The 13,693-nt window shown below is 45.2% G+C and overlaps 1 protein-coding gene across 1 annotated transcript in view; it reads left to right on the plus strand.

Moving 5' to 3' along the window:
• The first annotated feature begins 4,215 nt into the window (after positions 1 to 4,215).
• The window catches only part of TMEM45B (transmembrane protein 45B), a 43,011-nt gene continuing 33,533 nt past the window's right edge, over positions 4,216 to 13,693 (plus strand). The window contains exon 1 of the mRNA XM_003819874.6: positions 4,216 to 4,295. The gene's annotated coding sequence lies outside the window, so the exon portion shown is untranslated. The remainder of the gene's footprint in view (positions 4,296 to 13,693) is intronic.

The raw sequence follows: 13,693 nt of genomic DNA on the forward strand, positions 1-13,693 counted from the left end.
GAATAGAGTTCTCAAAAGAAGATACACAAATGACTAACACATGAAAAAGAATGCTCAACATCACTAATTATCAGGGAAATGCAGATTAAAACCACAATGAAATACCACCTTACTTCTGCAAGACTGGCCATAATTTACAAAGTCAAAAAATAGTAGATGTTTGCATAGATGTGATGAAAAGGGCACTTTTACACTGATGGTGGGAATATAAACTAGTACATCCGCTGTGGAAAACTTTATGGAGATTCCTTAAAGAACTAAAAGTAAAACTACCATTTGATCCAGCAGTCCCACTATTGAGTATATACCCAGAAGAAAAGAAGTCATTATAAGAAAAAGCCACTTGCATCTGCATGTTTATAGGAGCAAAATACACAATTGCAAAAATATGGAACCAGCCTAAATGCCCCTCGACTGACAAGTGGATAAAGAAAATGTGATATATTTACACCATGGAATACTACTCAGCCATAAAAAGGAATGAAGTAATGGCATTTGCAGCAATTTGTACGGGAGTTGGAGACCACTATTCCAAGTGAAGTAACTCAGGAATGGGAAACCAAATATCGTGTATGTTCTCACTTATAAGGGTTTGCTAAGCTATGAGGATGCAAAGGCATAAGAATGATATAATGGGCCGGGTGCAGTGGCTCACAACTGTAATCCCAGCACTTTGGGAGGCCAAGGCAGGCGGATCATGAAGTCAGGAGATTGAGACCATCCTGGCTAACATGGTGAAACCCTGTCTCTACTAAAAATACAAAAAATTAGTCGTTGTGGCACGCACCTGTAGTCCCAGCTACTCAGAGGTCTGAGGCAGGAGAATCGCTTGCACCTGGGAGGCAGAGGTTGCAGTGAGCTGAGATTGCGCCACTGCACTCTAGCCAGGGCGACAGAGCAAGACTGTCTCAAAAAAAAAAAAAAAAAAAAATATATATATATATATATATATATATAATGGACTTTGGGGACTCAAGGGAAAGTGGGAGGAGGGTGAGGGATAAAAGACTATAACATTGGGTACAGTGTACACTGCTCAGGTGATGAGTACACAAAAATCTCAGAAATCACCACTAAATAACTTATCCATGTAACAAAAAAATGACCTGTTCCCCAATAACTATTGCAATTTTTAAAAATGTAAACATTAGCCATGCGTGTTGATGCACACCTGTAGTCCCAGCTACTTAGGAAGCTGTGGCAAGAGTATCTCTTGAGCCTTGGAGGTCGAGGCTACAGTGAGCTATGATTGCACCACTGAACTTCATCCTGGGCAACCAAGTGAGCCCGTCTCAAACACACACACACACAACAAAAAATTGGTTTTGTCCTGGTACCTGGTTATTATAATTTGAAGCAGAAATTATTTTGTTTAGATTTTTTAATATTAAGAAGCATCTCCGCCGGGCGAGGTGGCTCACACCTCTAATCCCAGCACTTTAGGAGGCTGAGGTGGGCAGATCACCTGAGGTCGGGAGTTCAAGACCAGTCTGACAAACATGGAGAAACCCCGACTCTACTAAAAACACAAAATTAGCCGGGCATGGCGGCGCATGCCTGTGATACCAGCTACTCAGGAGAGTGAGACAGGAGAGTCACTTGAACCCAGGAGGCCAAGGTTGTGGTGAGCCGACATCGCGCCATTGCACTCCAGCCTGGGCAACAAGAGCAAAACTGTCTCAAAAATAAAAAATTTAAAAAAAAGCATCTCTACTCACCATTAACTATACAATTAAGAGGTCACACCTTTGTTTCATCATCGTAGGCAAGGTAAATATTACTAAAGAAAATGCCTGTCCATAAAAGGGATCTGGTGACAGAGGGCAGCCTCTCCCAGAGTAACAGGCATCCAGGACTCCACTCTATCAACGATTTCTAAAACAATGGGTGTGAGCAAGGGCTAGGATGAGACGTGTGATTAAGTTCCTGAGCTGATGGCAAATTTAAAAGATGCCCTCTCAGCTCCTGGCTGCGGCCCATCCTCCCTGTAAGGTGCACGACTCCATGATGCTTTTCACTGACGGCACTACCTCTTGGCCATTACCACCTCCCACCAAGATCCCATTCGCTCTGTTTTACCAGGGAAAGGTCTGCTCCAGTTAATGCCTTATCCTTCAGTGATGTTCTTTGACTTTATAAAAACAGAGAGCCATTTGGTCAACAGGCTGCCCGTCGGATCCCGTGTCCTTCTGCACTGCTAATATCTAGCTGTGGCCCTGCTTTAAAACCCAAATACAAACATCTCTTCCATGAAGCCCTTCCTGATTGCCAGTGCACTCAATAGTGGAATAAGCTGCCAGGCATCTTAGAGATCTAGACCCGTAGTTGTCAACCCCCACTTCCCCAGGCCTCCTGAGAAGCTTTTCATACGTGCATCAGCCCTGGATTCTTACCGGCAGGTCTGAGAGGGAGCCTTAACGCTTGTGTTCTTCTAATATTGTGCACAGGGTTGACGGGAAACACACACACACAGTGCAGAACCATTCCACGAAGCTGTGTGTCCGGAATCGGTTCCCTCTGATGGGTTCCTGGTCCCGGTCCTGCCGCGGACCTTCACGGCATTATAGTTCTTAAAGACGGCGGGTCCGGAGTTTGTTCCTTCAGATGTTCAGATGTGTCCGAAGTTTCTTCCTTCTAGAGAGTTCGTGGTCTATGCACGACCTCATGAGTGAGGCCGCAGACCTTCGCAGGGAGTGGTACAGCTCTTAAAGGTGGCGCATCCGCGTTGTTCCTTCCTCCCAGCGGGTTCGTAGTTTCGCCGACCTCAGGAGTGAAGCCACAGACCTTCGCAGGGAGCGTTACAGCTCTTAAAAGTGGTGCGTCCGGAGCTGTTTGCTCCTCCCTGTGGGTTCGTGGTGTCGCTGACTTCAGGAGTGAAGCCGCAGACCTTCACAGTGAGTGTTATGGCTCTTAAAGGTGGCGGCTCCAGAGTTGTTTCTTGTGGTGGCTTCCTGGTTTCGCTGGTTTACAGGAGTGAACCTGCAGATCTTCACTGTGTTACAGCTCATAAAGGTAGTGTGGACCTAAAAGGTGAGCAACAGCAAAATTTATTGCAAAGAGCAAAACAACAAAACTCCAACACCATGGAAGGGGACCCAAACGCAACAGCCGCTAGCTCGGATGGCCAGCTTTTATTCCCTCATTGGCCCCACCCACATCCTTCTGATTGGTCCATTTTACAGAGTGCTGATTGGTCCATTTTACAGAGTGCTGATTGGTCCATTTTACAGAGTGCTGATTGGTCCGTTTTTACAGAGTGCTGATTGGTGTATTTACAAACCTTTAGCTAGACACAGAGTATTGATTGGTGCATTTACAATCCTTTGACTAGACAGAAAAGTTCTCCAAGTCCCCACCAATTAGCTGGACACACAGCACTGATTGGTTCATTTTTACAGAGTGCTGATTGGTGTGTTTACAAACCTTTAGCTAGACACAGAGCACTGATTGATGCTTTTACAATCCTTTAGCTAGACAGAAAAGTTCTCCAAGTCCCCATCCGACCCAGAAGCCCAGCAGGTTTCACCTCTCAGTAGCGTACAGAAGAGGACCCTGCTGCCACAGCACAATACCACAAAGAAAGTCATGCTCTCCTCAGCAGGTAGCCCCCTTCTCCGGGACAGGAACTTTGTTTCCTTCTTAGCTCTATCGCCAGCATCTAGAACAGTGCCCACCTGTCAGATCTGTTATCAGATGGGAACATGGCAGATTTGTTGAATGAATGAAGGAATGAATGAACTATGTGACACTCAAACTTAGCCACCAAACTTAAACTAGAAAAACTGGGTTGTGGTCCCTGATGGACCGTTGGCACCTTCTTCCTTTGCTGGACGGTGATCCGTGGCTGTTTCTGCGGTGTGTTCGCAGTGGTTGCCTGGCTTGGTAACAAACACTCTTCGGAGCCACAGCCTGTGCTCAGGGTCCTCGCCGCCTCCCAGGCCCTGCGATCTCTTTGCATCTCAGGAGGTCCAGGTTGGTTGCAGTCCTCTTGGGTGACTCAGGAACCAGCCTCTCCTGAAGCACACAGCTTAGGGAGTTCTGACGCCAGAGACGATTCTCCACGGGAAAGTCAAAGGCCTGAAGGAAGTGCGGACCTGACGACAGATGCCCCGCACGCTGGCCGGGACCGGGAAGGGCGGTCAAGGGTGGAAAGGGGCTGGCGGCTGCCAGGCCTGGCGGAGTGGAGCGGGGCGGGGCGCAGCGGGGCGGGGCGGGCCTGGAGCTGCACCTGCTTCTGGGCGGACGCACTTGGCGCGCGGCGCGGGCTGCAGACGGCTGCGAGGCGCTGGGCACAGGTCAGACGTCCGTACCCGCAGGGGGCTCGAACCTGGAGGAAGGCTCGAAGGGAGAGGGGGCCCCGCCAAGGAGCGGGGCTGTGATGGAGAGGAGGTTCCGACTCGCAGGGGACCTGCGGGGGAGGGGACGCGGACAGGGAGGGGCTCTGGGACAGGGGTGAAGGCTGCGCTTGGGGAGGACGGGAGGGGATGGAGGGCCCTGGTGTCGCGGAAGCCCAGCTGGGGCCCCCTCCGGGCTGCGGAACCGGTGCGCACACTACTCCCACCGCCCCCGAGTGCCTCTGTCCGGCTGGCCGCGGCCCTGGAACGAACATTGCTCAGTCCCCCGCGAGTCAGGTCTGCCGCGTTGCCCGGTGAGGGGAAGGTGTGAAGCCCCGGGCCTCCGTCTGCCCGGTGAGTCCGGGGACACGCGCCCCCGGGGATGCCATCTGGCTCCTGGGCTGTGACCAGTCACAGCTCACATAGCTCTGGGCACTGGTACCCCGACTGCCTTTCCTTGTTAGCTGCGATACACAAATACAGGAGCCAGATCTTTCCTGAGGCCAGGAAGCCTGGAATCTAATAACACTGGGCGGTGGATAAAGTCCCCCGAGCCAGTGCTTAGCTTCCGTTAATGGAGCCATGGATGGAAGCGGATGTCAGGCGCAGTGGGGGAGAAATTTGCGGGGGTGGCCCTGTCTAGGGCCAGAGAAACAACCTCTGAAGCTTTGATCCAGCCCTAGAGGGAAGAAAGATGTGAGTTTCAGCCAGGGAAACGTAGCACTTTAAGAAATAGAAACCCTTTCAAAATTTGAGGGCAGGTAGCTCTCCTAAAAGTTGCAGAAATGGCCTTTTTTTTTTTTTTTTTTTTTTTTGAGACGGAGTCTCGCTCTGTCGCCCAGGCTGGAGTGCAGTGGCGCAATCTCTGCTCACTGCAAGCTCCACCTCCCGGGTTCACACCATTCTCCTGCCTCAGCCTCCCGAGTAGCTGGGACTACTGGCGCCCGCCACCACGCCCGGCTAATTTTTTGTATTTTTTTTTTTTTTTTTTTTTTGGTAGAGACGGGGTTTCACCGTGTTAGCCAGGATGGTCTCGATCTCCTGACCTCGTGATCCACCCGCCTCAGCCTCCCAAAGTGCTGGGATTACAGGCGTGAGCCACCGCGCCCAGCTAGAAATGGCCACTTCCTTCACGTTCTCTTCGACCGCTTTCTGCGGTGTCTGCCCTTTTCCTCCTCCTGCACCTTTTTGTCTCCTAGGATCGCATAGCCTTCCAAACAGGCCTGCCTACAACATTTTACCTGCAATTTTACACTCATTTTAATAGAAAGGATGGCTTATTGTTCAGGAGAAACGTGTACTGTTTTTAACCAGATGTGTAATATCTTCAGTATAACCTGGATGTTGTGCAGTGGGAAGTTATGGAAAGAATCAGGACAGGTGGTTAGGTAGGGGCCCAGGGGCGTCAGACTTAGCTCTTCGTGACGGTGAGCTTCTTGGTTTAATAAGGATATTGGCTCCCTCTGTTCCTGGGGTTTCTGGGAAAAGATATGGAACTGATATGAAGGTTTTATTGAATATGGCCCACTGATTTTACAAGCGGAGGTGCCTGAGATAAGCAGAAGGTGAGGCATGACCTCTGGCTGTGCATTATTTGTTCTGATATTACAGGAGCCAAGCATTCCATTTCCTTCTTTTTAAAGAGCTTTGATTTCCTCTCACATCTTCATGAAGATGGAAACAGTGCCCCCACTTACTTATCCTCAGGCCACACCTGTTCCCATTTATTCCATGAGTTCCTCCCACACCCTTCTGGTTGATGTTGGTTGTGATGGTCGAGGTAATTGAATCTCACATTTGGCACCAGTTATTTCCGTTTCTCATCTCCCCCCTACCTTCAGTTAAACATCAGCTGCTATACTTAACTGTTCAAAGTACAGATGTTACCTGTGTTGGGTGTAATCAAAAGATTATCTCTTTTCCTCAAATGAAAAATGGGTGAGGACAGTTTCACCACACATAGAGTCACTCCCCTAGCCAAAGTCCTTGCTATTGCAAAACTTTTTATTGTAAGAGAATTAAAGTCACTAGTGTGTCATCAACTAATGGTACTTATAGACACATTCCATATTTGTTTCTATAGAAAGATCATAAGACAAACACTAGATTATTCCCAGTATGAGACCATACTGAATATGAACAATTAAGAGGCCACAGGTGAGTGCTGTCCTCCTCACACTTTCTTTGAACTCTTAAGCTTCTACCCTTTTAACCAGCTACCCCTCTCCCCAAAACCTTCACTGAGGCTAGAAACAAACACAAATAGACTATTTGAATTTTAGCAAATTGTATCTCTCTTTTCTATTCTCTTGTGTAAAACTTAAATGGCCACAAGCTACACCACTGGAGGAAAAAGGAAAGCTAAAAGGTCTATCAGTCTTCTGTATGTGATGCAGAGTTCAACCGAATATAGCAAGGTACACACCCGCATTCTCCTTGCCAGGACTTAGATATCATAAGCCATTATCTTGCTGGTTGTTGAAATCATAATGGGGCTTTATAGAGCACAAGGCGATGTTTGTAAACAGCACTGTTCAGGTCAGATTAGAATCCGTATTTCAAAAATGAGGAGATGGAAACAGAGATATCGTGTATGTGGTCCAGGGTTAGCCAGTAATTAAATGGCAGAGCCAGAACTCAAACCAACATTCCTTCCAGAATACCACAGCTGCCTCTGGAGTGGTTTTTGTTGTTCTTGTTGAATTTTGTGATGGAAGATTGTGATTTGTTTTTCCCGAACACTTAATATGTTTTCTGACTTGAACTGTCAGAATCTAAATTTAGAAACTCTCTCGTTTGGTATATTTCATGCCCATCTTTGTTCCACATAATTACAAAAATATCTTAGAGCTGAGTATAACCTTAAAGATTGTCAAGTCCAATCTCGTGGTTTTTCAAGGAAGAAAACCGGATTTAAGAAAAATAAAGCAAGTACCTCATGTTGCTTCCCCAAATCTACTTCATTGGAGAATTACAGCTAAAAACAATGTTCAGATTATTGCTCCTTCTGTCATGTGGTCCCTTGAGAATTTGCCAAATGTATAAATTCAGTGACTTATTTTGATGTACTCTTTTGGTTTGAGGTCTGTGACAGCAAACATAACCTCCTTGAATCCCAGCCTCAAATGCCTGTGGACCTTCTGTTCTAACTGTAGCCGTTATTATAACTGTAGCCGTTTTTATAGTGGCTAAAGTTCTAACTTCTGTTCTAACTGTGCTCCTGGTTCCATGACAAATAGAGCTTTACTTGTCTTATTCCTAGCACAGTGCCCATAGCAGGCATACATAAAATGTGGTATGTCAGATAAACATCTGAAAAAGTGTGAGATGTCATTAGACGTTCATTCAGCTACAAGAACAGAAAACCCTACTACAGCGGCTTAAACAAGTAAGGAGTTTGTTTTTCTCAGAGAACGAGAAGTCTGGAGGTGAGAAGGCTGGGGCTGGGAAAGGGGTTCCGATATGAACGTCATCTGAGACAGGCTCCTTGTGTCTTCCCGCACCACCCTCCTTAGCATGGAGCTTTCATCCTCACTTCCGCAAGTTGCAGCAGAAAGACGGGCAGAGGCATGCTCCAGAAGAGTCTTGTCTTTTCTTTTTTTTTCTTTTCTTTTCTCTCTTCTTTTCTTTTCTCTCTCTCTCTCTGTCTCATCTCTTTCTTTCTTTTGAGACGGAGTCTCTCTCAGTGGCACAATCTTGGCTCGGCTCACTGCAACCTCCGCTTCCTGGGTTCAAGTGATTCTCCTGCCTCAGCCTCCAAGTAGCTGGGATTACAGACGTGCACCACCACGCTCAGCTAATTTTTGTATTTTTAGTAGAGACGGGGTTTCACCATGTTGGTCAGGCTGGTCTTGAACTCCTGACCCTGTGATCTGCCCCCCTTGGCCTCCCAAAGTGCTGGGATTACAGATGTGAGCCACCGCGCCTGGCCCGTCCTTCTTTATAATAAATAATAATAATAACAGCTTTTCTGGTAGCCCACCCCAAAAGACTTCTTACATGTCATTGGCCAGAACCATATCACATACACACTGTTAACGGTGATGGAACCAGAGAGAATCTAGTGTTTTAGACGGACACGTTGCCAATACATCAAAATAAGAATTTTGGGCCAGACACAGTGGCTCACACCTGTAATTCCAGCACTTTGGGAGGTCAAGGCGGGTGGATCACCTGAGGTCAGGAGTTCAAGACCAGCCTGGCCAACATGGTGAAACCCCATCTCTACTAAAAACACAAAAAATCAGCCAGGCGTGCTAGCAGGCGCCTACAGTCCCAGCTACTCAGGAGGCTGAGGCAGGAGAATCGCTTGAACCCAGGAGGCAGAGGTTGCAGTGAGCCGAGATCATGCCACTTGCACTCCAGCCTGGACAACAAGAGCGAAACTCCATCTCAAAAAAATAATAATAACAACAAAATAGGAATTTTGTTAATAAGGCGGGGGGAGAATGAACATTGGGTAGGCAGCTAGCAGCATCTGCCATAGTGTGTTTTATGAGTCATAGATCCTGTCTCTAAATAGGTTGTTATTTGTTTTGGTTTTTTGTTTGTTTTACTAAAAAGCAATGGGTAATGCAGTGGGTCCAGGGGAACTTTTTTAAATGGTAGAGTGCGAGGACCACTCTGAGAACTGCTGATTATGTAGGTCTGGGCAGGGTCTATAAATCTCCATTATGGACTGGCACGCCAGGTCATCTGAGGGCAGGTGGTTGCGGGAATACATTTTGAGAAACACCGAATGTCAGGTAGTTTAGCAAAAGCGCCTTTATTTTATTTCTGTTAGCTTTTTGCCTCACTCCTCTTGAGGGTATTACTTTATTTTTTAATTTTCTGCTTTGGTCAACATAAATCAATGTATAGTCTTAGAAGTCGTTCGTTGTAGAAGGTTTTCATTGAGTTTATACTGAGTATAGAACCCTAGCGGCAATTACTTTCAATGCTTTGGGTTGTGTTTTTCTGATATTACCATATTCTAAATAGCATGCAAATACGGGCCATTTCTTCTTCTCTTTTCCAGTTCTGGATGACATCTATTGACATCCTACCAAGAAGGATGAGGGTTTCGCTCCTTTACACCCCCACCCTCCCTCTCACCTTCACATCCCTTTCTTTTAAGTTCCCAATACGGTTATATCCTAAATTTTTGATATGTCAATGTTTGGTGTATATATTATTCCCAACTAAGGCACATGATACACCATGATCTTTACATTTCCCTTCTTGACCAGTCTTTCCCCCCACCCCCTGGAATGGGGTGTAGGAGTTGCTACATTTTCTTTAGTTGTTTGAGAACTCATCACCAAGAAGTCATTTCCTGGAGCCAAGGAAACTCATGGGGGCCCTCTGAGCGCTGCTAATTGCATGGAGCTGTTGAGTGGGGAGGAAACGCCAGGCCGCCATCAAGAAGCATTTGGGGTAAATTTTCCAAGCACATCTGAAAAGACAGAGTCTAGAACCTCCACGGTCCCTGTCTGTTGTGATTTATTTTCTCATTCTAAATACACACGCATTTTTTTTTTTTCTGTCTAGGCCATCTCTTGTGGAATACATATGTACTTTCATACCCAATTATGTACAGTTTTTGTAATTTTACGCCTTTTTCTTAAAGAAGGCTCCCAAAAGTGTCTAAGATTCAGGCCCCATAAGACGCGGTTGCTTTTTGAGCTTGTGCCCATTTGAGATGTCACTTTTCTTCCTTCACACTTGCTTGCTGGTTTGGCTGGGTATGGGATATTAATCAGAAATCATTTCCCGTACAAATTTTGAAACCATTGCTCTATTTTATTCTACTTTCTTATGGTGCTGTTGAGAAGCTGATGCCATTCTAATTCCTGATCCCTTGTATTTTGTTCTAATCTCTGGGCATTTGTAGGGTTTTCTTTATTGTTCATATTCTGATATTTCATGATGTTGTTATTTAATGTTGGGGTGGGGTTTTTTGGTGGGGTGGGGGGAATACAGGGAGGTCTCCGTCACTGTCCTAAGTATTTTCCAGGCCTTTTCAATCCAAAAATTACATTCTTCAGTTCTGAGTGGTTTTCTTCTGTTATATAATTTTCTCGTTCTTTCTGAAACTTAAATTACTTAGACTGAATCTGAAAATGGGATCTCTTGGATCTGTCCTATAATTTTATCTTTTTTATTTTAAAAAATATCCCATTTTTTTTAGTTCTAATAAATCTTCCAACAATGCTATTAAATGTTTACATTCTACCATTATATTTTTAATTCTCAGGAGCTTTTATTGGCGAGAGGTGTGGTCTTCTGAATGGTTTTTACAGTATCCTGTTCTCATTTCATGAACGCAGCATCTTCTCTTCTTTCTCTGAGCATATTAACTCAGTACTTTTTCTATATTTTAGAAGTTTTCTTCAGCTACCTACAATGTCTGTGTCTATTTTCAAAGTGACGTTTAATGTTGCTTTTGGCCTGCCTTTCACGTTGGAAGCTTTATACATGTTTGGGGATGGTGTGCGTCATCTGTGAGCATGGCTTGTAGGTTGGCTGGCTTCATTGCAGGGTGGTTAAGCAGAGAAGGCCTTTTTGATGGCTTATCATCATCTGTCTCTAGTGCTTTCTAGTACATATAATGGGTTTCTCTGTAGAAAGATCTCATTTCTAGCCATTATTCCTGTTTGAGAAAAGTCACATAATAACTTAGATGTATTTATGATGTCATCTGCTTAATAGCGGAGGTTCTTGTTGTAAGGTGGGCAGGTGGAGGTCTAGGATTCAAAATGGGAAATGTGTCCTTGACTCCACCTGCACTTTGAAGTTGCTGATGTTCTCCATGTTTTATTTTCTATTGAAAAAGCTCTGAGATACTAGGGAATGAAAACTCTTTGACTACATGTGCAACTAATTTACTTTTTGATAACCATTTGCAAAATATGGATTATATTGGGAAAATTTTTTTTTTTTTTTTTTGAGACAGAGTCTCACTCTGTGGCCCAGGCTGGAGTGCAGTGGTGTGATCTCAGCTCACTGCAAGCTCCGCCTCCCGAGTTCAAGCCATTCTCCTACCTCAGCCTCCTGAGTAGCTGGGATTACAGGCGCCCACCACCATGCCCAGCTAATTTTTGTATTTTTAGTAGAGACAGGGTTTCACCATGTTGGTCAGGCTGGTCTCGACCCCCTGACCTTGTGATCCACCCACCTCGGCCTCTCAAAGTGCTGGGATTACAGGCATGAGCCACCACACCCAACCTGGGAAAATATTTTTCTAATATCTCTAGGATTTGGGACAGAATTTCTGTCCTTGAAGGTCACCCTCCAAATCCATGCAATTTTTCCCTTCTGCAGCCCCACAGTGATCATCAAAACTTGGAGCAGATTCATGTTTTTTATTTTTTTCCTGGGAAAGTTTTAGATCACGTGAAGGGAACAGATACTACGTTTGATAGGAATCGTTCCTGCTTTAGCTTCCTAAGGCCTCTCACTTGGAAAGCCTGCCCATTAGACCCTGATTTTTTGCTGTTAGCTTTTCCTTCTTAGGCGACTTCAGAAAAGACTGCAAACTCCCTGACAGCACAGGCCCAGGCTTGTCACCCCTGCAACTCCATCTCCCAGAACAGTGCCTTATGCATAATAGGCACTTGATAAATGTTAGTTGACTTAAATTGACCCTATTATCTGTTTTAAACTAGCCCTTCCTACCTGTCCCTTTGCTATTTCCTCTGTTTCTCTTAAATCTTTTTATGTCACCACCTCTTGGATGATGCTACCTCATTCTCAAATCTGACGGTATGGAATAGCTATAAGAAAACACACTTGAAAGATCTCTTAACTACTAGGACTCTAAGTAGAATTTCCTGGATTGAAAACTCCCCATATCACCCTACTAAATATCTAATTATTTCTTAGGTTATCACCAACCACCCTGCATCGAGTCCCTCCTGAGCCACAGTTCAGTTTGGATTATTTTTTTCCTCATGTTTCATCCCTTGACTGTAGTGCCCTTCCCTTCCTTCCAGTGTCTTTGATCGGCCTGCACTTTGATCCAGAGCTTCTCTTTGATCTGTTCTAATGGTCATTTTTCTGCCTCCTCCCCTACATTGATCTACAATCTGGCATATTTTATGCATTATACAAAGCCCATTGTTGTGCTCATTTCAGAATACCTACCTGTCAATCACACAGACATCTTTTCAAACCTAACTCAGACCCACGATGAAAGTCTCTCTCTTCTGGCCATTACTGAGATAGCTCCTGCTTTGGTCTCACTGGGGCTGTTTATTTCTCTATGGGAGGCTCTAGAACAGTAACTAAACTACAGTGCAAAACAGTGATCTATAGATTACTGTTTCTCAATCGTCAGCACTAACAATAGAGTCTAAACTCCCAGGGACCTGGAGACTTGTCTGAGAACAGCCTGGCATAAGTGCAGTATCTCTTAATAGTAAAAAATATATGCTACCCCAAAAATATGTCTGTATCTGTTTTAAAATGAAAATCATTTTTCCAGAATCTTTAGGTGAAATTGATACTCCAGGATTATCTTCGTCTTGTGATTTCAGATATCATCTGGGGGGAGAGGATTCGCACATATGCCAGTCTGTGAGACACAGTAGTAGAAATCAGAGGACTTACCTAGCTCTAAGAATTGTATGAAAATAGTGACGGTACCAACAGTTTTACCAATGGCTAGATTTAGGAGATGGTGTTCTCTTGATTCAAGATTAAGGCTAAGCTGCATCAGTTCAGTTCAGTTTAAGAACTATTATTATGTATCAAGCTTGTGCTAGTTTTGATGGAGATGATAAGGTCTCCACTCTTGAAGATTCTGTAGACTAATGGGCAAGACATATGTCACTATATAATTTTAATATAACATGGTAAGTGATAAAAAATCATGGTATGTTATGAGGTCCTTTGAAAACACAGAGGTGGGGCACTTAGCCCAGCCTGGAGACTCACAGAGGCTTCCTGGAGGAAATAAGGCCTAAATATGGAAACCAAGTAAGAGGAACGAAAAGGACGTGCAATTTAGAGGGGACAACATGAGCAAAGGGGACACTGTCAGGTTCACGGTGGGGAGAATTGGGAGGTGACGCTGGAGAGGAGCCACATTCAGGTATACCCAATGCAAGGGGACGTGGACCCCTCCACAGGCTGCTGGTTAGCCAATGGAACATTTTCCATCCTCCAGTAGTGTAGTCAGATGTACACAGAAGGTGGATGACTGGCTGCGGGGTGGAAGAAGAATTCATGGACAGCAGGACTAGAGGCCTCGCAGTGTTTAGGAAAAAGACAATGAGAGACCAAATGAGATCATTGCTGCAGGCACAGAAGGGAAAGAGAAAATACCAGGATACTTGGGGAAGCGAATTTAGCAGAATTTTGATGTCTTTGGGGGCAAT

This window comes from Pan paniscus, chromosome 9 (genome assembly GCF_029289425.2).
Source record: "Pan paniscus chromosome 9, NHGRI_mPanPan1-v2.0_pri, whole genome shotgun sequence".
NCBI classification, from domain to species: Eukaryota; Metazoa; Chordata; class Mammalia; order Primates; family Hominidae; genus Pan; species Pan paniscus.